The 26769-nt window shown below is 46.4% G+C and overlaps 1 protein-coding gene across 1 annotated transcript in view; it reads right to left on the bottom strand.

The window, feature by feature from the left end:
• LOC122816223 (meiosis-specific coiled-coil domain-containing protein MEIOC-like) overlaps window positions 1–26769 on the bottom strand; it is a 465493-nt gene that overhangs the window by 118724 nt on the left and 320000 nt on the right. The gene's annotated exons all lie outside the window — the stretch shown is intronic.

The following is a 26769-nucleotide window of genomic DNA, read 5'->3' as shown; positions in this document are numbered from 1 at the left end:
TATCATCTCTAAATAACATACGCCAAAAATGCTCTAAAACCTCTAATTCTATTACTAAGTATATTGTAAGTAATGACAAAATAAATATCCCTATTGCCATTACTATAATTGTAACTATTATAAGATTCCCAGCCATTTTTAAAAAAGGACGGGAAAGAATCATCTTCATATCTCAACATACCTTTGTCCCGCTTACTTTCACTACATGTCAAACAGACTGCACCCCTGCCACCTACATCATCAACCTACATAATGAGATAAGCAGCCAAAAATTTTCCCCAGGTCTATCTTGTCTTGCCCTCCCTGAAGCGAAAACTAACTTTTGAATATTTTTTTTTTACTAAGTCTGGAATGCTCTACAAATAGACTGCCTAGTACCTACCTTTTGAACACCTAATCCTATAAACTTGAAGGAGGAGGGCTGAAGATGCCTTGAATCAGCTTTGCACCTCTCATCACACTTTTTAAATGACCTCTGCAGAAGATAGTCCAAAAACTAGTTCTTTACCCTTGGGTGAATTCAATAATTTATTTCACATCCTCAGAGGTTTTGAGAAAGCAGGCAAGAATACCCCCCAAAAACAGTTCAAGTAGCTGCAGCTCCAGAGGTAGTATCAGCAAAGTCATACCCACATTTCAAACTATGGGTAACTACTTGAGACTGAGAAGAGACCAAGTTACACTAAGCAGATCTATCCTCACAAGAGGAAACAGATGATGCAGTATCCCTCATAATTCCTAAAAGAAGCAAGCATAAACTTCATCATATGATCTTGAAAGTTAAGAATTCTAAAAATAAGTTTTGCAAAAGAATACACCTCCTCCCAAAATCTGTCAAAAGCTTTCCAACCCTTGTCTGTAAAGGGATTAGTATTAACCAAATGTTTACCAGCAGATGGATTCCATATAGCACAGCTGCTGGGTCAGACCTGGAAAAGTACAGTTGTGTGCATTTACCATGAATGTAGATGTTCAACTGTATTCACTGTTGCAGTCATCAAATTTGAAAATTCAAGATGCTAACTCTTCAGCAGTTGCTTCCCATGCTAGGCAGGGACGCCTGGTTGGAAACACTGGATATAAAGAAGCCTACCTGCACATCCCAATCAGGGAATCTTGCAGAAGATACCTATGCTTCAAAGCAGGCTGCAAGCACTATCCGTTCTCTGCACTGCCCTTTTGCTTATCTACTACACCCATGGTATTCACAAAGTGCCTAGCTCCAGCCATTGCATTTTGGTGGCAAAGAAATATTCAAATACTCCCACAGCTGAACGATTGTCTAATTCAGGCAGAAAGCCAGGACATACTTTTGAATCATCTGGCATTTGTAAAAAGGGTTCTAACTTGTCTGGGGTACACCATAAATGAAAAGAAATCGCATCAGGTACCCTGTCAAAAATTATATTCCTGGGAGCAAGCTTGAACACAACCCCCCAGATGGTTTTCCTCATGCAAGAGAAAAATTCATTTGACAACTCCACAAAAACCCTGCTATCTGCAAGTCAAATACTGCAAGCCTTGGGGTTCATGGCCTCCTGCATTCTACTAATTCCATATGCAAACCTGCATACGAGGAAACTACAATGGTATCTAAAAAGCCTATGGTGTCAACATTCTCAGGATCTAGAAGCAGTGATTCCGATCATTCCTTGCCTACAGTTAGAGTTCCTTTGGTGGGCAGAGGCCTGTCACCAAAACAAAGGTCTACCATTCACTCTACCCCTGCCATCCAAACCCTAACAGACACGTCAGACTATGCATGGGGGGGGGGCTCACCTGGCAGGGAAGTGCATTCAGGGCAATTGGAACCCAAATCAAATGCACCTGCATATCAATCAAAAAGAAATGCTTGCTGTACAGAATGCTCTGACAGCCTTCAAGGACCACATTCTTCCAGAACATTTAATGGTAAAGATGGACAACACCACTGCTATGTGGTACATAAACAAGAAAGGGGGTACCCATTCAGGCCCCCTCTGCAGACTAGCCATGGCTCTGTGGAACACAGCCTTGAGCTTTCAAGTGCATCTACAGGCTCAATTCCCGCCAGGAAAACTAAATACATTGGCAGACAAACTAAGCAGAAAGTGGAAACTAGAGCCAAAGACTTTCAACATGTTGATAAACAAATGGGGGAGCCCAGATATAGACCTATTTGCCTCCCCCCAGAGCTACCAATTGGACAAATTTTGCACAAGGACTCCCCAGAAACAAGCTTGGAAAGAGGATGCTTTGTCCTTCAGCTGGAAAAATCTATCAGTTTATGCCTTTCTTCCTCTGCCTCTCCTCTCCAAAGTACTACTAAAGATCAAACAGGACAAACCAAGGACGATACTGATTGCACCAGATTGGCCACGCCAACACTGGTACCCCCTTTTGTGCAGTGTGTCACTGCTGACTCCATGGCACCTGCCTCAGACCCCTACCCTGCTGTCTCAGCAGGAGAGCCAGATTCTGCACCCTCAGCTTCAAACCTTGAACCTGGCAGCCTGGTTAATTACCCAATCTCCAAGTTTCCATCCCTCAGTAAACAAGTGTCGGATGTCATTTTGGAGGCAAGAAGGCCTCGTACTAGAAAATCTTATACGGAAAAATAGAAAATATTCTTTGCCTGGAACCAAACTCAAGGGATGGCTACAGCTGCACCCAATTTACCTCAGATTCTTCAATATTTAACTCAGATGCTTCACAAAGGCCTTTCTTTTTCCTCTATCAAAATTCATGCCTCAGCCATTTCAGCTCATTACAGCACAGAACCACCCCTCTTCTCTCATCCACTGCTCAAGGAGTTCCTCATAAGGGCCAAAAACTTAAGACCACCCAGGAGAGCCCGAACTCCAGCCTAGGACCTTAACTTTGTATTGGAAAAACTCACTCTTCCTCCTTCTGAGCCAGCTGCAAGTGCAGAGTTAAAATTCCTTTCTTGGAAAACAGCCTTCCTTTTAGCAATCACTTCAGCAAGAAGGGTATCAGAATTACAGACCCTTAGGGCAGTGGAGCCTTTTATCATCTTTCATGCAGACATGGTGTCCCTCAGGACCAATCCCTCCTTCATGCCCAAGGTAGTATCCATTGTGGCTCTTAATCAGTCCATTCATTTGTCAACCTTCTGTTCTAATCTACAGAACAAAGGGGAACGGATACTGCACTCCTTAAGTGTGTACAGACAACTTAGATTTTACTTAGGACTAAACCTTAAAGGAAATCTGAACAACTGCTGGTGGCATTTGCTGCAGGGGAAGGCTATTTCACAGCAAACCATTTCTAAACGGATGGGCCATTGCATGTTTTTCTGCTATAAGCACAATGGAAAACCTATCCCACGGTATTAGACCACATTCATCCAGGGCTGCATCTACCTGTACAGCCTTCCTCAGAGGTGTCCCTACCAGGGACATCCTAGAAGCTACTACCTGGAGTTCTGTACATACTTTCGCCAAGCATTACCATTTGCCAATTTTTTCTAAATCCAGAGCTGGCTTTGCCAGTGCTGTCTTGCAGGGCCTTATAGTTTGTCCTAATGCTATCTAAAGTCCTCTTCCCATCCTTAGCTTTGGGAATCTACCCAAATGTGATGACTGCAGCAGTGAAACATGAACATAGTACAGTTGGGTAGACTTATCATAAGTGTAGATGTTTGAGTGTATTCACTGCTGCAGTCTTGGTTACCCTCCCTCCAGCCCCCTGACTTCTTTTGGCTATACCTCTATTCTTCTTTACCATGCTTAAAAGCTTTTTGGTGTATTTGCTTTTTTGTTGGAGGTATAACCTTGTGTGTGTGCGTGTGTGTGTATATATATATATATATATATATATGGGTATATATATATATATATATATATATATATATATATATATATATATATATATATATATATATATATATATATATTTTTTTTTTAATTGCTTCCCATTGGGGGACACCTGACATCTGGGGCAAGAAAAACTGATGTAATGGCATCGGCTGCATGCTTTATACCCCTGACTACCCGAAGTCACAGAAGATGAGACGGCAACTGATGCAGGACCCAAGACTTTGATAATCAGGCCGACTGAGGGCTACTGCAAGCAGATAACCCAAATGTGATGACTGCAACAGTGAAACACTAAGAACATCAGTGTATAAAAATTTTAAAATACTGAGGTGCTTTGTATAGTCTTATCTACTTTTTTAGGGACTACAACTGACATGTTGTCTATATAAATTGCTATCGTCCCCAGAGAGAGGCAGTCATGGAAGGCTTGCAACATCAGGAGAACTGCTCTCACCTCTAGGACATTTATGTGCAATTTGGTCTCTGTCGGGGACCACGTGCCTTGGACCACTCATCCCTGACAATGCCCCCCCACCCCAAAAGGGAAGTGTCCATGGTCACTGTGGCTGTGGGTAGAAAAGCAGAAAGAGTCTGCCTAAATATAGGTTGGCTGATAGCATCCACCATTAGACATGGCATTTGCAAACTGGAGTGAGTTTTATAGGAACCAATAAAGGATGAACAGGATAGACCACTGAACTACAAGGGTCCACTGCATTACTTGTATGAAGAACCTCACTAAAGGTACCAGAAGTATTGCTGCTGACATTGAACCTAGTGCTTGCAACAATAGTCATGCAGGTGGAGCTGGCATGTCCAGAAATATCTGTACTTGTTGCCTCGGAGACATAACCCATTGTTGAGGCAATGCTGCCATTTGTGAAATTGTGTTCAATCGCATTCCTATGAACACCCGGTCTTGTACAGAAGTTAAGCTTGACTTTGTCAGGTTTACCATGATTCCCAATTGGCTGAAGGTCTGCAGTAGATATTCTGGTTCCCGGAGGAGTTGATGCTTTGTTAGTGCTGTAAGGAGCCTATCATCCAAATACGGAAACAACTGGAATCCTTGCAGACTCAGGTGAGTTGCTACCATTGCCATACACTTGGGTAAACACCCTGGGGGCCATGGTGAGGCCAAAGGGTAGGGCTCTGAACGGATGATGATTTGCTCCAAGCTGGAAGTGCAATGTCTCCTGGACCACTTGTCTATTCTGATATGATAGTACGCATCCTAGAGATCCGCAGAGCATATCCATCCATCCTTGTGGAAAAGCTGCAAGACTGGACTGTGATCATCTGAAACTTCTTCCTGACATACAGATCCAATACTGTTTGTAGGTCCCCTGTCTTTTTTTGGCACCAAAAAGAAGCATGAATAAGTTCTGTACCCTTGTTGTTAGACTGGGACATTTTGGATGGTTCATTTTTCTAGACGTTTTTGAACTTCCTGAAAGGCGAACTCCCTCTGAGCGGGTGGTACGTCAGGGAGATTTCTGTTGAGGTATGGAGGTGGAAGGGAAAAAGGAATGTAGTAACCTCTGGATATTGTGCTTAGCACCCAGTGGTCATTTGTTAAGAGTTCTCCAGGCGTCTCAGTGCAATGATAGATGGCCACCGACTGTCTCCAGAGTAGGACAGTCGGGCAATGCTTCAGGAGTGCCGAAAGAGCTAGTCAGAGAAGGGTTCTCTGAAGCCCTGGTTTTACGGAACCCCTCTGGCTCTAGGATGCCTGCCATTAAATCATCTTATTCTGAAAGAGGAATCTTTTTGAGGATCCTGGAAAGAACGTTGAGATTTTTTTGAAACATAATTTCTTAGCCCCTCATTGGTTCCTTGAGAAAGTGTGAAGATATGTGAAGACTGCCAGCCTAGCTAAACAGGATTTTGTAGACAATTATGTCATTTGTAAATATTAATACAAGCCACATGTTTTTTCTCTTTATTAAATGTTGAACTTCAAAAATGTAGCCACACTGCACTCTGCTGGAGGAAAGCCGAGAAGACAAACATTATACAGTTCTTTGATCTCAAACTCGGAGCCGAGATGTCTGGATGAAGGAATTCTTGCTATTGTTTTGAGACCAGAGTTAATTGGTAATATCTGCATGTATAATGTCTTATGTGGCAGCTTCCTGACCAAGTGCAAGATCAAAAGTGCTGTTACAGTCTGGGTTTATGTTAGCCTGGGGACCAGAGAGAAATTATGTAATCTGAAATGAGTCAGTAATACCATGTTATCAATTTAAAGACAGAGACTCTGGGCATTTTTTTTTGTATTTGTCTTCAGAACATCCAACTCACCAGCAGTCTGCCGGTGCTCTATTTGTAAGTTTATTTTAGAACTGTGTTTTCTTAGATATAGCTAGGAAACAGAAAGATTAGACTAGATGTTTTTCTGTAGTGATGCCAGAACTATTCTACTGTATTATTTTATGCATTTTCCTGTGATCTCTGGACTCTTGACTAGCACTTTCTATAAGTATTGTCTTGTGTTCTTGTTATTTATTATTAAATATTTTTAAACCTTTCAACTGTGGCTGTTATGTAGAGATAATTTAAGCTCGAGAGTACATTGCATGTATAAAGTAATAATGTCCAAGCCACCCCAAATAAGCCTTGCTGTTCAGTCACATTTACCAGTTGGATAATAATATTGCACAGTAATAATTGGACACCCTTTGATAAGGGTCTTATTAGTAGATGATATTAATGGTTGGTGGCAGTAATTACTACCTTATAGCCTGGACAGAAGGGGCATAGCCGGAGAACCTGTGCCAGCCTTCCCCAGGAGTGTCTGTGTGTTTGTATACAACTCATATCCCAAAGTGTGCTGTGTGTCAGCTACTTGGGCAGGGACACGAAGCACTGGATGAACAGAGAGGGTTGCTGGAGGTTTTAGTTTGACCACTAGGCTGAGATCTGGACCCTAAAGCTGTGCCAGTGGGGAGTCTTATTGGGGATCTGGAGAGAAAGGGAGAAACCAGCTCCAGACTGACTGTGATCTCTGTGGGCTCTTAAGGGAAATTGTACTTTACTGTGTGTATATTTGTTATCCTCCCCTATGTGGACGCGAGGATTGAGGCTCCTTGATTGCTGGGCCAGTGCATGGGCGTCACAGAAGGTCCTGAGGGGTAGAAAATTTGATCCCTACTGCAGACAAGGTCTTCCCCTCCTGCTCGCTGTTGTGTGTGTCTTTGACAGATGGTCCAAAAAGGGAGGAGCCATTGAAGGGTTGGCGTTGGTGAAAGATGCCTTAAAAGTTTCTGCAAACTCGCACAGCCTCATCCAAGCATGTCTCCTCAAAGCTATGCATGATCCAGCTGCTCGAGAAGTGCCCTCTAAAGTGTGAGAAATTAACCTCATCGAGGAATTAGCTAGGGAAGAAAGAGTAGCCAACCTGGGAGACAAATTCTTGAGGTCCTCCTCCAACAAGGTCTCTGTAAGAGAGACGGTTAGCTCCTTGACCAAGTCTCTTTGAAGGTGAGTAAAATGGGACAGGCAGTTCAATGCTCTCAGTTCAAAAGTGGCTGAGGAGTAGATGCGCTTCCCATGTCTGTCCAAAACACGGGACTCCCTGTTTAGGGGATGGACTGTGGAGTTCTGCTCAGCCAGCTACTCCTTTGCGTCTGCCAACACCACAATAGCATCATCAGGCACACCTTTGCTTCAATGAAGTCTGACACTAGGTGGGCTTAGATGCTTTTCTTCACATTTTAGAATAGGCTCCATGGTATTGAGTTCCTTCCAAGCTCAGCGAGAAACTAGATCAGTAAAGTTCACTCACCAAGGAGGTTACTTAGGACATAGATGGCTCATCCCAAATGCCTCCAGAAACATTGACTCCACAGAAGAGGGAGGATGGGAGGACCATCTACCTCTCTGTCTCAATATTTCCAGGATGTCTCCAAAGAGGATATCTCCAGGTGGAGATCTTGTGGATCTCTCTCCCTCAAAGTCAGTGTCCTCAGTTAAGGACTCCTAGGAGAGTTTAAGTGCCTCCTCTTGCACTTTTTCTTGCAATGCACCTCCCCTACAGGTAGCTAAAGAGAAGGATTGGAAGATACCAGGGCCCTCTGGGGGCAGTAGTAGACTGAAGGCCAGTTCAGGGGGGATAACTTAGGAAATGTTGGATGGGCTCAGGATTCAGAAGAGATGCAAACCAGGTAAGATCTGGGAGAAGAGGGGACGCAGCTCTAGGTCTAGAGAAAATCCTAACACCTGAAACGCTGAAGGAATCAAGAAAACCCTCTCCTTCTCTCCTGCAGCTGAAGCGACCTGAGGAAAAGGAGTAGAATCCATCCCAGATCTGAAGCCTCCAGATAGTACCAGACCTGAGCTGTCAAATGCTGAAGCTCCTAGGGGAGGGGACAGATCAGACAAGGTTAGACCAGATGCCTGTCCTTTGGAGTTGGCACTGACATCTTGGATCAGAGACCCACTCTGCTCTGACAGCATCAGAGCACAGACTGTCTGGGACCCTGACAGAGTTGAAAAAAATCAATATCCTTGGAATTGTCAATGACTACCTTGGAGAAAAACTGGATCCTAGGATTCCGAAGCAATGGATTGGATCAGAACAGGAACATGTACAGAAGGTGATGCAGATCTCACGGATCCTGGATGAGACATAGATGGCAAAGGTCCCAACTCTATCTGCACCTTTGAGAAAGCTCCGCATCCTCCTGTCCGTACCCGATCGAAGAAGGCTCCAAGATGACCTAGTGGAAGAAGAGGAGTGCCTGGATCTTACCCATGATGAGATCTTGGAGGTAGGAAAGTTAGTTGTGTACACTTCCCATAAAATGTAGATGTTAGAGTGTATTCACTGTTGCAGTCATCACATTTGGGTTATCTGCCTGCAGGTAGCCCTCAGCGGGCCTGAATACCAGAGTCTTCGGATTTCTGCATCGGATAATGTTGCTTCGTCCATGACGTCAGGGGTATAAAACATGCAGTCGATGCCATCAGTTTTGCTTGCCCCAGATGTCAGGTGCCCTCCACAACAGGAAGCAATTATATGGTATAGAACACCCCCAGCAAAAAGCAAATACACATTATATAATATATGCGAAACAAGGTGGAAAGGTAAAAGTCACGAGATGTCAGGGGGCTGAAGGGAGGGTAAAGTACAGTTTTGTACCTACCATAAATGTAGATGTTAGAGTGTTCACACTGCTGCAGTCATTACAGTTGGGTTATCCTGCCGTCAGGCAGTCCCGCAGTCGACCTGAGTTCCAAAGTCTTGGACCGGCGTCGGTTGCTGTCGCTTCTTCCCTGACGTCAGTGCACCAGGAGTATATAAGATGCATCCGACGCCATTTTCTTCAGTTTTTCTTGCCCCAGATGTCAGGTGTCCCCAAGTAGGTAGGCAACACATATTGCTAATAGAAAATATACATATAAAATAAGAACAATACCATCAGTTACAAGCAAATACACCTCAAAGGTTGTATAGGATAGAAAGGTATAGACAAGTCCAGTTAGTTCAGAGGGGATGGAGGGAGGGTAATCTGGACTGCAGCAGTGTGAACACTCGAACACCTACATTTATGGTAGGTACAAAACTGTACTATGTTCATCGTGTTACACTGCTGCAGTCATTACAGTTGGGTAGAATCCCAAAGCTAAGGTTGGGTGGCTGGTCTATAAAGAGTTAGAATTGGCTATGAGGCCCTGCAGAACTGGGTTGGCAAATCCTGCTCTGGATTTAGAGTACAGAGGCAGGTGGTAATGCTTGGTAAAGATGTGCACTGAACTCCAAGTTGCAGCCTCCAAAATTTCCTTGGTGGGTACTCCTCTGAGAAAGGCTGTTCAAGTGGCTGTTGCCCTGGTGGAATGTGGCCTAATGTTAATTGGGAGTGATTTTCCATGCTGTGTGTAGCAGTAACGAATACAGTGTCCTATCCATTTGGATATAGTCTGCTTTGAGATGGCCTTTCCCTGTGATCCTGCAGCATATGCTACAAACAGTTGCTCAGTTTTCCTGAAAGCTTTTGTTTTGTCCAAGTAGAAGCGTAGCTGCCTGTGTATGTCCAAAGAATGTAGAAGTTTCTCCCCTTTATTCTGGGGGTTTGGATAAAAAGTTGGCAAATGGATTGTTTGGTTAAGAGCCACACTAGATACCAGCTTTGGCATAAAGGTAGAGTTTGTCCTTAAAGAAACCCTGTCCTGATGAAAAATTATAAACTGCTCCACTGCCATTAATGCCTGTAGCTCTGAGACTCTTCATGCTGAAGTTACTGCCAGGAGCAGGGCCGTTTTCCATGATAAAAATTTTAGATCGGCTGTATTGGCTGTCTCAAAAGGTGACAAGGTCAGTTTTTCCAAAACAAAATTGAGGTCCCAAGTTGGTGTTGGTGCTCTCCGGGGCGGTCTTATGTTTTTAGCCCCTCTGAGGTACTGCTTTAGCAAGGGATGAGAGAATAAAGGAGGATCCGTGTTGTAATGTGCTGAAATGGCAGAGGCGTGGATCTTAATTGATGAGAAGGATAGGCCTCTGTCCAACATCTCAGTTAAGTATTGTAAAATCTGAGGAATATTTGGAACAAGAGGGTCAAGGCTTTGAGCCTGGTTCCAGAAGCAGAATCTTTTCCATTTTTCTGAGTAAGCTTTCCTGGTGCTAGGCCTCCTGGCCTCCAAAATGACATCCATAACAGCTTTAAAGAGAGGTGTTGCCTGTTTGACTAATGAATCTGCCATGCAGCCAGGTTTAGGGTTTTGAGCTGACCGTGCAGGATCTGATTGTTTTGCTGAGTCAGGAGGTGTGGAATTTGAGGCAAAATCCAAGGTGGGCCTTGAGCAAAGTTCCTTAAGATACGGTACCAGTGGAGCAATCAGGATCATCTGTGGTTTTTCTTGTCTGGCTTTTAGGGGTACCTTTGAAAGGCGAGGCAGTGGCGGGAAGGCATAAACTTTTAGGTTTTTTCAGCTGAACAAAAGAGCATCCCACTTTCCATGCTTGCATGTGATAAGTCCTTGTGCAGAATTTTTGTAGTTGGCAATTCAGTGGGGAGGCAAAAAGATCTATGTCTGGGCATCCCCATTTTTGTGTTACTATACTGAAGATTTGTGGATTCAATTTCCATTTGTGAGGGTCCATGATATTTCTGCTTAGATAGTCTGCCAGAGTATTTTTCTTTCCTGGCAGGAATTGTGCTTGCAGGTGAACTTGATACATTAGAGCTGTGTTCCACAAGGTCATGGCTTGCCTGCATAGGGGATAAGAATGAGTGCTCCTTGCTTGTTTATGTACCACATTACTGTGGTGTTGTCTGTCTTTAATAATAGTTGTCCTGGATGTAGAAGGTCCTTGAAAGCTGTTAGGGCATTCTGAACAGCCAACATCTCTTTTTGATTGATGTGAAGATGCATCTGGTCTGTGGTCCACTTGCCCTGAATGCATTTTCCTGCCATGTGTGCTCCCCAGGAGTAGTCCGAAGCATCTGTTGTTAGAATCTGCCTGGCTGTGGGTAGGGTAAAAGGCTGACCCTTGTTTAGGTGATATGCCTGTGCCCACCATCAAAACTCCTGTTGTAATCATTGGTATTACTGCTTCTAAACTGTGAGAGTGTTGAGTCCAAACACTTTTTAGGTACCATTGTAATTTCCTCATATGCAGTCTGGCATATGGTATTAGTAGTATGCAGGATGCCATGAATCCCAGGGCCTGCAGAAATTTTTCTTGCAGGGAGATGGGACTTCTTTGCCAGTAATTGAAAATACTGAGTTAGCTGAACTTGTTTGTCTGGCGTGAGATAAGCCATATGGGCCATTGTATTTAAGCTGGCACCCAGGAATATCATCTGTTGTGAGGGCACTAGTTTTGACTTCATTTCGTTTACTGTGTACCCTAGAGAAATTAGCAACCTTTTTACAAATGCCAGATGCTGTAGAAGAATGTCTGTTGTCTCTGCTTGAATGAGGCAGTCGTCCGTCCAGGTATGGCTATATTTGTATTCCTTTTTGTCTGCAAAATGCAATTACTGGTGCCAGGCACTTTGTGAAGAACATGGAAGCAGTAGATAAGCCAAAGGGCAGTGCAGAGAATTGGTAGTGCATTGTACCACCTTTGAATCTGAGGTATCTTCTGCAATTTTGTCTGATAGGGACATGCAGATATGCCTCTGAGGTCCAGATTAACAAGCCAAGCCTTCTTGCCCAGCATGGGTAGAAGCTGCTGTAATGTCAACATTTTGAATTTCGGAATATCCAGGTAAGTAATTAGAATTGAAAGGTCTTCAGGCCTTGTCCTTTCTGGGGACCAGGAAGAGTCTTGAGTAAAATCCTTGTCCTTGTTCCTGTTGTGGTACTTTTTGAATAGCTCTCATGTCCATGAGGGCTGAAATTTGTTTTTGTGCCTCTGCCCATTGATTGTGTGGCTGGTCTGGCATTCCTTGGTAAAGTATGAAAGTGGAACCTGTAACCTTGAGACACAATATTCAGAACCCATTTGCCTTGGGTGATTGTTTGCCAGTTTTGAGAAAAAAGTGCCAGTTTTCCCCCTTAGGGGGCTTCCAAAAGGGAAGCGCTTGGCGTACGCAGGGGAAAGTCATTGTGACAGTTTCCTGTAAGGTTGAGACTTGTCCTCACCCCCTTTTGGGGTTGAGGTGCCCCACTGTCGTCGTCTGTTTGAGCCTTTGGGTTGAGATCTGCCTCTTGGGCATCTGTATCTGCCTCTCTGTGGCCTGTCTGACACTGGAAAGGACCAATTCTTTGTTGGCCAATTTCTGCTAAATCGAGGTGGCTGTACCTGTAAGAAATCCTTGACTGTTTGCATAGATTTAGCTTTATCCTCCATTTTCTTTAACACCTCTTCTGCCTTAACACCAAACAAGGTATCATGCTGTAAAGCAGCATCCAATAATTGTGCCTTAACATGATCAGGTAAACTCTGTACTTTTAACCAAGCATGTCTTCAAATCACAGAACCTGTAAGTGCGGCTCTACCAGAAGCCTCCAAAGAATCAAAACCACATTGCAGAGTATGTTTTCCCACCTGTTCAGCTGCATGCAATAAATCCTGCATTTCTTTGCAATCCGGAGCTTCTGAGCTTGCAAGCATTTTCCGTTTTAACTGAGCCATTAAATATTGTTGGTACTTAAGCATGTGAAACTGGCAGTTTAAAGCCCTTACTGCTAAAGTTGCAGAAGTGTATACTTTCTTCCCCCATCTATCCAAAGCTCTGGAATCTCTGTCAGAGGGTACTGGATTTTTAGCAATGGAAGCCTTAATCCCTTTTGGACCCTGGAAACAGTTTCTGGATCAGTAGAAGGGTTTTTATAAAGAAACTTGTGAGAGTCAGGGACTCTATAATACCAATCTGGCTTGGCTGGTGCAGGGGGGGGGGCAAAGAATCAGGAGATAAGCTGGATTCAGAGAACACATCATCCACAATATCTAGCACAGGCAGAATAGCCAGGGGCCTGTGCTGAGGCAATAAAAGGAAATCCCCGAGCCTTGTCTTGGATTCTGAGTAATCCTGGCTTTCCCAATGGAAATGCTCCCTCATGGTATGTAAAGTTTCCCAAAAGAATAATCCTCTGGAGGAGAGGCTGAAGGGATAGATTCTTCAGCATCAGAGTCCTCATAGGGGGGTAGAGAGTATCCCTGGTCTGAAGAGGAATCAGAGGAAATGGAAACCTGATCAGAGGAATCAGTCTGTATCCTGCCTAGGCCTTTTCTCAGGAGGGGGATGGGAATAAGAAGTTATGTACTCACCATAACATTCCATCTGAGTAGGTATCTTCATTTGTCTGCAACCTTTGGGATACGGATCCGATCTCGGATCCGAGCCGGCAACTTCTACCACAGCATAGATCCGAGCTCCTAGCTCCTCCCTTTACCCATAATCCCCTGCCAACCCTGACTGACCTCAGATCAAGTTTGCCCCATATAACAACTGTTACTATGTCCCGGAAGGGACTCATCTAGGACAACTCCTGGTCAGAATCGTATTGGTCAGGGGGAAGGTGGGGGGGATGGTTGCAGACAAATGAAGACACCTACTCAGATGGAACGTTATGGTGAGTACACAACTTCTTAATCTGAAGTAGGCACTTCATTTGTCAGCAACCTTTGGGACAGAGTCCCCAGCTACCTGAATCTTGGGTGGCCTTTATGGAAGGATATTCCGGAGCACTGCAGAGCCAAAGGATGCCCTACCTCTGGAGACAACATCCAGTTTGTAATGGCTGATAAAGGTATGAGATAAAGCCCAAGTGGCTGCGGAACAAATATCATCCAAGGGAACCCTAGATTTAAACGCAGCCGATGTAGCAACGGCTCTAGAAGAATGAGCGCGGACTCCCTGAGGTGCAGGCCTTCCCGAACTGTGATATGCTACGAGCATACAATTAGCTATCCACCGTGATCGGGTAACTTTAGAAACTGACTTGCCTAAATTGGTTTTTGCAAAGGAGACAAACAACTGGTCGGATTATCTATGACCAGCAGTTCGACTAATACAAAAACGCAATTGTCTGTGCACGTCCAAAGAATGCAGTTGATACTCTCCTTTGTTCTGATAGTTGGGGAAGAACACAGGAAGATTAATAGATTGATTAATGTTAGCTTCCGAAGATACCTTAGGTAGAAAGGATGGATTGATCCTGAGGTAAACTCTATCCTGATGGAAGGCCAAATAAGGTGGTTTGACACAGAGAGCCTGAAGTTCAGAGACTCTTTTAGCTGAAGTAATGGCCACCAGAAAGGCCATCTTCCAAGAGAGGAATTTAAGATTAACCGTGGCCGCCGGCTCGAAAGGGGGCTTTGTCAAGGCCTGTAGAACCAAGGATAAATCCCATGGGGGTACTACCTCCCAGACAGGGGGTCTGAGGAGGAAGGTACCCCTGAGAAAAGCTTTAGACAGCTTGGAGGTAATAAGAGGGCCTGACTCATGCCCTACATGATAGTGCGAAATCGCTGCTAGTTGTACCTTGACTGTAGTGCAGCTAGCCCCCTGATGAAAGAGTGTAGTTAGGAAATCCAAAACTGAAGTTAAAGGCGCCGTAAAGGGATCTAAGTGACGGTGCTCAGCCAAATGGAGAAATGTTTCCACTTACTCCGATAGACCCTTCTGGTGGATGACTTGTGTGCTGCTACTAGAATAGCTCTGACTGGTAAGGAGATTCCGGGAGTCCTTATCAAGAGTGGAAATGGAGCAACCAAGCAGTCAGCTTGAGGGTGACCAGGTTGGGGGTCGGAAGACCCAGAGGGTGAGTAATGAAATCCGGAAGGGGATCCAGAATCCAGGGCAGATGAATCAGGTGAGACCATAGGTACGGGAACCATGTCTGACGAGGCCAGAATGGGGCAATGAGGATCATCTTGCTCCCCAACCGACTGGCTTTCTGTAAAAGTTTTAGCATCAGGGGCAGTGGAGGGTAAGCGTAAAGAAGACCGGAAGGCCAAGCATGTACTAAAGAGTCTCTTGGGGACTTCCCCTGAGGGGGGAGCAGAGCGAAGTAACTGTTGCATTTGGTATTTGAGGGAGAGGCAAAAAGATCGCAACAGGGTTGCCCCCATCGTGCAAACACTCGCTCCGCTACTAGAGGATTGAGAGACCATTCGTATGAGGTCAGAATTGTACGACTGAGCCTGTCTGCTAAGATGTTGGACCGTCCCGGAATGTGCGTTGCAATGAGAAAGCGGTTGGTGGATATCGCCCATTCCCACACTCTCATGGCCTCGCGACAAAGAGGATAAGACCTGGTTCCCCCCTGTTTGTTGATGTACCAGACAACTGACATGTTGCCCATTTGTACCGCAATCGTCCCAATCGGAAGAAGGCTGTGAAGTGCCTGCAACGTCAAAAGCACCGCCCTCATCTCTAGGACATTAATATGCAAGGAGGTCTCTATGTCGTTCCACGTGCCTTGGACCGTTCTGCCTGAATAGTACCCCCCCACCCCCACCCCAGACAAGAGGCGCCCGTGGTCACTCTGGCGATGGGAGGAGGCATCGAGAATGGGCATCCCGTGTGGAGGCTCGGGGACTGGAGCCACCACACGAGCGACCTTCTGCAAGCCCTGCTTAGGGGAATGGGATGAGACAGGGTGCTGCGGGACAGGGACCATTGCACCTGGAGGGTCCACTGTAGGACCCTCATATTTAGATGGGCTAAAGGCAGCAGAGAAATTGCTGCTGCCATGGATCCTAGAGCCCTCAGGACCAAATCCGCCGGTGGGGCTTGGAGTTGGAGGATGGCCTGTACATGCAACCTCAGGTTCTGAAGCCGATCTGGAGTCAGGAAAGCAAGCATTAGTCTGGAATCCAATCTCGCCCCTATGAAATCTATTACCTGTGTAGGAGCCAGAGAGGATTTGGCCATGTTGACAGTCAACCCTAGGCATGGAGCAAGATTGAGGAAGTAATCCCTGCATGAACAGAGTAGATGCCTTGTTGGGGTGATGAGGAGCCAGTCGTCCAGGTATGGGAAGACCTGAATTCCCTGGAGTCTCAGGTGGGCCGCTATTGCTACTAAGACTTTGGTGAACACCCTGGGGGCTGAGATCAGACTGAAGGGGAGGGCCCTGAACTGAAAGTGACTGGCTCCCAGCCGGAAGCGGAGAAACCCCCTGGAGTGTCTGTGCACTAGAATGTGATAGTACGCATCCTTGAGGTCTATTGAGCACATCCAGTCGTTCTCCCGTAACAGGGGGAGAATAGATTGTAGCGTGACCATCCAGAACTTTTCTTTGGGGACTGCCAGGTTCAAGAGAGAGAGGTCGAGGATGGGCCTCAAGTCCCCTGTCTTTTTTGGCACCAGAAATAACTTGGAGTAAAACCCTGATCCGAGCTGATCTGGGGGGACGGGTTGGATGGCTCTTTTTTGTAAAAGCTGCTAAATTTCTGTAGCAGCCGCCTCCCTCTGACTGGGTGGTACGTCGAGGAGGCTTTTGTTTTGGGGTTTACAATAAAGGGAATTTGGTAACCTCTGGATATTATTCAAAGCACCCAGCGATCTGTCGTTATGGACTCCCATGTTGCTAGGTGCCTCGAAAAATGTCCCCCGACTGCCTCCAGAGAGGAGCAGTCAGGCAAACCCTCAGGGGTTCTGCGTGGGTCTCTCAGAGAAGGGTTCTCTGGACCCAAAATTCCTGGGACCCCCTCTGCCTCTAGGGCGGCGTCCTCCCTGTCCTCCTCTGCCACGAGAGGACTGGTTGTCCGGAGCAGACTGGGATTGCTGCGATTTCCGGAACCACACCTTCTTCTGACCCTTTTGGTTCTTGGAAAAGGACCTCTGGGGAGCAGAGAAGTGGACTCCGACGGCAGACAGTGTCTTCCCGTCTCTCTCGCTCTGGACTAAAGTGTCGCGAACGGTTTTGCCGAACAGTGCAGAACCATCAAAGGGGGCATTCGCGAATGACGCCTTAGAGTTCCGAGAAGTCACAATGTCGGAGCCAGGCTTGTCGCCTCATGACCAGGCCGACTCTGCCAGCTCTAGCGGTTCCCTCAGTGGCGTGAGACAAGAGCCGCATAGAGGTGTTAGAAATGGAACGTAGAGTAGACATTCGGGAGGACTACAGTTGTTTGTCCCCTTCCGACATGGACTCTGGGGGGGGGGGGCAGAGTATTCTTTAATTACATCCTACTGCATCCGGATGACATGTGCCATATAGTTCAGCGCCCTCAACAAGAAGGTTGCTGAACTGAAGGCCCACTTCCCAAGGCGGTCCATCGTATGAGACTCCTTGCTCGGTGGATGGACCACGGAGCTCTCCTGAGCCAACTCTGTCTTGGTGGCCGCTTGGATCCGAAGCGGGGATCGGACCCAGGGCCGAGACCATCGGATCCGAAGGACCCGTGTGCTCCGACCGAGACGGAGCCGAAGGCACACCGAATCCCGCGGATCCGAAGCTCAGTCCTCGGCTCAGAGAGGTCGGATCAGACAAGCTCGAGGGACCAGTTGGAGCAGAAGTGCCCAGCACTGTCGGCTCCGACCCGCCCCCGGATCCAACGCAGCTCGGCTCCGAACTCTCCAAACCAGGAAAAAGGGTCGGAGAAGGAGCGATTGGAGCAAAAAATGGGGTCGAACTCCCCCCCGGAGGGGGGGGGGGCAAGAGCACTCCCATCTGCAGCTGGGCCTGGATGAACCTCCTCATCATCCGGTCCATGTCTGCATCTGACATACTAAAAGTGAACCTCGAAGAGGCCACCGAGGCAGGCCTGGGGTGCCACCTCGATGACCTCGACGGGGGCCGGGTAAACTCCTCCTTGGGTCCCGGTGAGGAGGAGGCGACCCAGAAGCCCTGGAGGGAGAAGCCTGTTTGGCGGGCGGGGCCGAGGAGGAGTCCTCGGCCCGCCGCTTATGGTGCTTCTCTCTCCACTTGGCTTTTCTGGCCTCCCTACCCTCCGGAGCCAAAGCGGGAGGTTGAGTCCCGACCGGAGGAAGGGAGGCAGGAGTGGCCACCACCGAAGGCTGGGCAGCGGCCACAGAAGCACCGGAGGTCGGAGCTGGATCTGGGGGCAAAAGGCCCGCCAGAATCAGCTTCGACCTCCGGTCCTTAAGTGTCCTGGGGTTGAATGCCGCGCAGATCGCACATCCAGAGGAGAGGTGTTCAACCCCAAGGCATCTAACGCACCGACGGTGGCCATCTGCCGGTGAAAGCTTATGGCCACACTCGGTGCGCTTCGAAAAAGTGGCTTTAGGGGCCTCCGACATTATAAAATAAAGGAAACACACTCACTAGGCCCCTTCACACACCACACACACACTACGACCAGCGAGGGCAGGGAGGAGAAGGATCACAAATTAAATTAAATTTGAGAGGTAAAAAAAGGCTAAAGGGAATGCCTAAACAATCGCTCACACTCACACAGAAAAAGGAAGAAAAATTGAAAATTTTTTTCTCACAAAGTTCGACTATACCAGGAGCTCAGGAACCTAGCTTGTAGCTTGAAGCGTGGCAAACTAGATCTGGGGTCAGTCAGGGTTGGCAGGGGATTATGGGTAAAGGGAGGAGCTAGGAGCTCAGATCTATGCTGTGGTAGAAGTTGCCGGCTCGGATCCGAGATCGGATCCGTATCCCAAAGGTTGCTGACAATGAAGTGCCTACTTCAGATCCCCTGATTAGAGTAATGAGATCTTCAGCCATTTTAAGCATCTATTTCTTAGGCATGGAGGACTATCCAGGAGAATGCTGTACTTGTTTCTTTGTCTTTAATGGTAAGTTGTGAAGGTCTGAAAACACCCTCAGAAGCCAATGCCTGCTCAGCGGCTCCGGAACCATCTGAGGGATTAGTTTCCGTAGGTCCAGTACCTTGAGTTTCCAGAGGCCTAGCTATCTCCACGTGGGAGTCAGAGGCGGCCTGTGGCTCTGAGGTAGCGGGTGTCAGGAGCTGCAAAAGCACCTCACTGAGAACTGGCAACTGGCCTAGAAGAGGTTTTGTCATCGGTTTTGGACCTCGGATGCCTGTCTTTATCCTTATCTTTGTGTTTTTTCGGTATTGCGGTCGTCAGTTGATCCGACAGCATAGTATAATTGAACCTTCGGCCAAAGTAGTGCAAAGCAAAATCAAAACGTCTTTTATAGTGCGTTTGTTAAATCTAGCACAAAACCGACAGCTAGTGATGTTGTGATCAAGGCCTAGGCATGGAATACAGTAAGAGTGGAAGTCCTTATGAGGTATTTGCTTCCCACAAGAAATACAATTATTAACTTTTTCTGACATCGGTCTGAGGCAAGAAAAAAAAGTTTCCTCAACGGGGAACTTAGCTTTATTGAAGACTTCGTATCTGAAATTCGACTTCGAAAATCTCAGGGGTCGGCCGACCGGCACTTGCGAACTGCTTCTGCTTCGGGCACCGCGCGGCAAGAAAGACTGAAGCAAATGGCGTCGGATGCATCTTATATACCCCTGGTGCACTGACATCAGGGAAAAAGCGACAGTAACTGACGCCGGACCAAGACTTTGGAACTCAGGCCGACTGCGGGACTGCCTGGCGGCAGGACAACCCAACTGTAATGATTGCAGCAGTGTAACACGATGAACATCCAGGACTGCAACAGTGAATACACTCGAACATCTACATTTATGGTAAGTGTACACAACTGTACTATGTTCTTCGTGTTTCACTGTTGCAGTCATCACATTTGGGCTGATTCCCAAAGCTAAGGAAGGGTGGAGGTAGTTAAAGAGCATTAGGGCTAGCAATAAGGCCCTGTAAGACTGCTGTGGCAAATCCAGCTCTGGATTTAGAAAAGATAGGCAGGTGGTAATGCTTGGTGAAAGTATGTACAGAGCTCCTGGATGCAGCTTCCAGGACGTCCCTGGTAGGGACTCCTTTGAGAAATGCAGTAGAGGTAGATGCAACCCTGGTGGAATGTGTTCTTATCCCCTGTGGAGTAGGTTTTCCATGGTGTTTGTAGCAGAAATGGATGCAATGTGCTATCCATTTGGAAATGGTTTTCTTTGAAATGGCCTTTCCCTCTGCCTATGCAGCAAAGCTAACTAGCAGCTGGTCAGATTTTCTGAGAGGTTTAGTCCTGTCCAAAGAGAATCTAAGCTGTCTGTGTACGTCCAGATAACGTAGTATCCTCTCCCCTTTATGCTGAGGATTAGGGGAAAAAGTAGGCAAATGAATGGACTAGTTTAGAGCCACACTAGACACCACCTTGGGCATAAAGGATGGATTACTCCTGAGGGAAACCCTGTCTGCATGGAAGATGATGAAGGGTTCCCACTGCCATGAGGGCCTGCAGTTTAGACACTCTTCTTGCTGAAGTGATGGCTAGAAGTAAAGCTGTTTTCCAAGAAAGGAATTTCAACTCTGCTGTACCAGCTGGTTCAAAGGGGGGAACAGTGAGTTTTTCCAATACAAAGTTAAGGTCCCAGGCTGGAGTGGGAGCCCTCCTGGCGGGTCTTAAATTTTTGGCCCCTCTAAGGAACTGTTTTAGCAGGGGATGAGAGAAGAAGGGTGGCTCAGTATTATAATGTGCTGATATGGCAGAGGCATGAATCTTAATTGAAGAGAAAGATAGGCCCTTGTGGATCATTTCTGTTAAATAATCTAGAATATGAGGTAAGCTGGGCAACCGTTGTGCCCATCCCCTGAGCTCCAGGAACAGTATCTTTTCCACTTTTCTGAATAGGATTTTCTAGCCCTAGGCCTCCTTGCATCAAGAATGACATCCAGCACCTGCTTACTGAGGATTGCTGGAGGTGAGGTCAGGGAATTAGCCAGGCTGCAAGGGTCAGGGTTTGAAGCTGAGGGTGCAGAATCTGGCCCGCCTGCTGGGACAGCAGGGAAGGAGTCTGAGGCAGGTGCCAAGGTTGTAGCACTGTCAGACTGCGCAAAAGGGGTACCAGTGCTGACGTGGCCAGTCTTGTGAAATCAGTATTGTCCTTGGCTTGTCCTGTTTGATCTTTAGTAGAACCCCTTCGAGAGGAGAGGCAGAAGGAGAAAGGCATAAACTGAGAGGCTTTCTCAGGTAAAGGACAGGGCATCTACTTTCCAAGCTTGACTGTGGGGAGTTCTGGTGCAGGATTTGTTCAACTGGTAGTTCTGAGGGGAGACAAACAGGTCTACCTCTGGTGTCACCCATTTGTTCCTCAAGAGCTTGAATATTTTGGGTTCCAGGTTCCATTCGTTTGGGTCCATGAGATTTCTGCTCAAGTCATCTGCCAGTGAATTTAGTTTGCCTGGCAGGAATTGAGCTTGTAGGTTCACTTGGTAGCTCAAGGCTGTGTTCCACACAGCCATGGCTAGTCTGCAAAGTGGTTAGGAATGGGTTCCCCCCAGCTTGTTTATGTACCACATAACTGTGGTGTTGTCTGTCTTTACCAATAGTTGTCCCGGAAGAATAAGGTCTCTGAAGGCTGTCAGAGCATTCTGTACAGCTAACATTTCTTTTTGATTGATATGCAGGTGCATCTGTTTTGAGTTCCATTTGCCCTGAATGCACTGCCCTGCCATGTGAGCCCCCCATGCATAGTCTGATGCGTCTGTTGTTAGGGTTTGGGTGGCAGAGGGTAGAGTGAAAGGGAGTCCCTTGTGGTAGCAGGCCTCTGCCCACCAAAGGAACTCTGCCCTTAGACAAGGAATAATAGGAACAAGAAGTTATGTACTCACCATAACGTTCGATGTATGTAGTCCATCTCGCCTCACATTCTTACCCGTGGGTTCGGAGCTGAATATCGGCTCAAACTCGGCCGAACTTTTTTAGCTCTAAGTCTTTCTACTGGCTGGGCTAAGATGGTAACCCATGCTGCATTGCTCTATATCCCCAGATCTAGTTTGCTGCGAATACCAACATTCAGCTCCCATGCATAGCAACACCCAAGGAAGAAAGAATAACCCAAGAGTGAAGGGAGCTCTGAAAAAACAGTTATCCTCCATATCCTCCAGGAAGGGGGAATGTGGGGGGGTAAGTAAGAATGTGAGGTGAGATGGACTACATACATCGAATGTTATGATGAGTACATAACTTCTTGATGTTACGTAGTCCAATCTCGCCTACATTCTTACCCGTGGGACAGCGTCCCCAGCACCTAAATCCTGGGAGGCTCAGTGGAAAATACTCCTGAGCACTGTGGAACCAAAGGAAGACCTGCCCCTAGATACCACGTCCAACTTGTAATGAGTAACAAAGGTGTGAGGAGATGCCCAAGTAGCCGCAGCACAAATATCATCCACAGACAATCTGGCCTGATAGGCTGTAGATGTAGATACAGACAGAGTAGAATGAGCCTTGACCAAGAACGGTAGATCTTTACCTCCTGAAGAATAAATGAAAGAGATGCAGCTGGATATTCACCTGGACAGAGTGATTTTGGAGACAGGAGACCCAATTCTGTTTTCCGAAAAGGAAACAAACAATTGATCCGATTTTCTGAGATAGTACAGTTTTGTACCTACCATAAATGTAGATATTCGAGTGTTCACCCTGCTGCAGTCATCACACTTGGGTTATCCTGCCGTCAGGCGGTCCCCGCAGTCGGCCCGAATTCCAAAGTCTTGGTCCGGCATCGGTTGCGGTCGCTTCTTCCCTGACGTCAGTGCGCCAGGGGTATACAAGAGGCATCAGATGCCATTTTCTTCAGTTTTTCTTGCCCCAGATGTCAGGTGCCCCCAAATAGGTAGGGGGGAAAAAAAAAACCCTTTGGCACGAGCAAATGCACCACAGAAGTAGTATAAGATAGAGTGGTAGAGATAAGTTCAGCTAGTTCAGAGGGGATGGAGGGAGGGTAACCTGGACTGCAGCAAAGTGAGCACTCGAACATCTACATTTATGGTAGGTACAAAACTGTACTATGTTCATCGTGTTACCCTGCTGCAGTCATCACACTTGGGTTGAATCCCAAAGCTAAGGATGGGAGGTGGAGTCAAACAGGGTTAGAAGAGGCTAGTAGGCCCTGCAAAACTGCAGTGGCAAAACCAGCTCTAGTCTTAGAATATAATAAGTGATGGTGTTTGGTGAAGGTGTGCACTGAATTCCAAGTTGCAGCTTCCAGAATATCCTTGGTTGGCACTCCCCTGAGAAAGGCTGCTGATGTAGATGTAGCTGTAGCCCTGGTGGAGTGGGACCTAATGTTAGCAGGTACTGGTTTCCCACGATGTGTGTAGCAGAAACGTATGCAATGCCCTATCCATTTAGAAATGGTCTGTTTTGAGATGGCTTTTCCTTGTGATCCTGTAGCATAGGCTACAAAGAGCTGGTCAGTTTTTCTGAAAGCCTTAGTTTTATCCAAGTAGTAACATAATTCCCTGTGAATGTCCAAAGAGTGCAGGAGTCTTTCTCCTTTGTTCTGGGGATTTGGGAAGAAGGTGGACAAGTGAATGGTTTGGTTTAGGGCCACACTGGATACCACCTTTGGCATAATGGAAGGATTAGTTTGTAGAGAGACTCTGTCTTGATGAAAAATGAGGAAAGGTTCCACTGCCATTAGTGCCTGTAGCTCTGAGGCTCTTCTAGCTGAGGTTATTGCTAGTAGTAGGGCAGTTTTCCATGAAAGAAATTTTAAATCAGCTGAAAAAGCTGGTTCAAAGGGCGGCAGTGTAAGCTTTTCCAGAACAAAGTTGAGATCCCAAGTAGGTGTTGGAGCTCTCCTTGGCGGTCTTAAGTTCTTAGCCCCTCTGAGGTACCATCTTAGGAGTGGATGTGAGAATAAAGGAGGATCCGTGCTGTAATGAGCTGAAATTGCTGAGGAGTGGATCTTAATAGACGAAAAGGAAAGTCCTTTGTGTAACACCTCCGTTAAATATTGTAGAATCTGAGGAATGTTTGGATCAAGGGAATGTAGGCCTTTAGCCTGGTTCCAGGCGCAAAATCTTTTCCATTTGTCTGAATAGGTTTTCCTGGTGCTGGGACTCCTGGCCTCCAGAACGACATCCATAACAGCTTTGGATAAAGGTGTTGGCTGGTTGTTTAGGTAATTTGCCATGCAGCCAGGTTTAAAGTCTTGAGCTGGCTGTGTAGAATATGATTGTCTCGCTGGGTGAGCAGGTGAGGAATTTGTGGCAAAATCCTTGGTGGGCCGTGGGCCATGTTCCTTAAAATTGGATACAATGCTGGCGTGCCCAGTCTGGTGCAAAGAGCATCATTTGTGGCCTCTCTAATCAGACTTTCAGCAGTACCTTTGCTAGAAGAGACAGTGGAGGGAAGGCATACACTGTTAATGTTTTCCAACTGAACGAGAGGGCGTCCACTTTCCAAGCTAGTGGATGGAAGGCCCTTGTGCAAAATTTTTGACGTTGGTAGTTGTGGGGGCTTGAAAACAGATCTATGTCTGGGCGTCCCCATTTTTGAGCTATCATTGCAAGTACTTGTGGATCTAGTTTCCATTCGTGTGGATCCATGATGTTTCTGCTTAGGTCGTCTGCCAATGTGTTTTTCTTTCCTGGCAGGAATTGTGCTTGTAATTGAACCTGGTAAGACAGTGCAGTGTTCCACAAGGTCATTGCTTGCCTGCATAGAGGGTAGGAATGTGTGCCCCCTTGCTTATGTACCACATTACTGTGGTATTGTCCATCTTTATTATTAGTTGTCCTGGGTGTAGAAGGTTCTTGAAAGCTGTTAGGGCATTCTGTATTGCTAGCATTTCTTTTTGATTGATATGCAGATGCCTCTGATCTGTAGTCCATTTGCCCTGAATGCACTGCCCTCAGGCATAGTCCGATGCATCTGTTGTCATAGTTTGCCTGGCTATGGGTAAGGTGAAAGGCTGACCCTTGTTGAGGTGACATGCCTGTGCCCACCATAGAAACTGCTGTTGAAGGCAGGGAATGAGTGGTATCATTGTTTCCAAGCTGTGGCTGTGCTGAGTCCATACACTTTCAGGTACCATTGTAATTTCTTCATATGCAGTTTTGCAAATGGTATTAGCAGTATGCAAGATGACATGAATCCCAATGCCTGCAGAATTTTTCTTGCAGGGAGTTGGGTCTTTGTTGCCATTAATCTGAAATATTGAATCAGCTGTCGTTGCTTGTCTGGTGTGAGATAAGCCATCTGGGCCATTGTATTCAAGCTGGCACCCAGGAATATAATGTTTTGTGAGGGCACTAGTTTTGATTTCTGTTCGTTTACTGTGTATCCTAGGCAACTTAGAAGGTGTTTGACAAATGCCAGATGCTTTAAAAGAATGTCCTTGCTTTCTGCTTGAATAAGGCAGTCGTCCAGGTATGGGTATATGTGAATTCCTCTTTGTCTGCAGTATGCAATTACTGGTGCCAGGCATTTTGTGAAGACCCTGGGCGCAGTAGATAAGCCAAAGGGCAGTGCAGAGAATTGATAATTCGTTGAACCTGCAATGAAGCGGAGGTATCTTCTGCAATTTTATCTGATAGGGACATACAGGTATGCCTCCTTGAGGTCCAAAGTGACTAGCCAAGCATTCTTGCCCAGCATGGGAAGAAGCTGCTGTAGTGTCGGCATCTTGAATTTTGGTACTTGCAGATAGGTGTTCAAATTGAAAGATCCAGAATGGGTCTCCATGCTTTGTCCTTTCTTGGGACTAGGAAGAGCCATGAGTAAAATCCTTGTCCTTGCTCCTGTGTAGGTACCTGTTGAATGGCTCTCATGTTCATGAGAGCTGTCATTTGTTTTTGTGCCTCTGCCCATTGATTTGGTGGCAGGTTTGGCATTCCTTTGATCCTTGGTAAGGTATGAAAGTGGAATCTGTATCCTTGAGAGACAATGTTTAGAACCCATTTGTCTTTTGTGATGATGTGGCAGTTGTCTGCAAAAAATGCTAGTTTTCCTCCCAAGGGAATTGCCAGGAGAGATTTGCTTGGTAGTTTGAGGACAGAGTCATTGTGTTTGTCTTCTGCTAGCTTGGGGCCTTGTCTTCTCCTCCTTTCTGGGTAGCAGAACTCCATTGGCAAGGTTTGTAAGGGCCCTGTGACTGACCTCTGCCCCTTGGGCGCCTGTATTTGCCCCTCTGTGATATGTCTGAAGCTGGAAAGGATCAGTTTTTTGTTGGCCAATTTCTGCTGAAATGAGGGGGTTGTACCTGCAAAAAATCCTTGACCGTTTGCATAGACTTTGCCTTATCCTCCATTTTCTTTAAAACCTCTTCTGTTTTGACATCAAATAACACATCCTGCTGTAAAGGTGCATCCAATAATTTTGCTTTAATATGGTCAGGGAGGGTTTTGTTCTTTTAACCAAGCATGTCTACGTATGACAGAGCCAGTAACAGCTGCTCTACAGGAAGCTTCCAATGAATCAAATCCGCATTGTAAAGTATGCTTGCCCACCTGTTCAGCTGCATGCAACAGATCCTGCATTTCCTTGAATTTAGACTGTTCTGAATGTGTGCTCATTTTTTGTTTTAACTGAGACATTAGGAATTGTTGATATTTCAACATGTGAAACTGGCAATTTAATGCTCTCATAGCCAGAGTTGCTGAGGTGTATATTTTCTTTCCCCATCTATCTAGGGCTCTGGAATCCCTTTCAGAGGGCACAGGATTTTTAGCCATAGAAGCTTTTGCTCCCTAAG

This window comes from Protopterus annectens, chromosome 12.part0, assembly GCF_019279795.1.
Source record: "Protopterus annectens isolate FY-2018-M chromosome 12.part0, PAN1.0, whole genome shotgun sequence".
NCBI lineage: Eukaryota > Metazoa > Chordata > Ceratodontiformes > Protopteridae > Protopterus > Protopterus annectens.
This window is presented reverse-complemented; position numbering and strand designations above follow the sequence as displayed.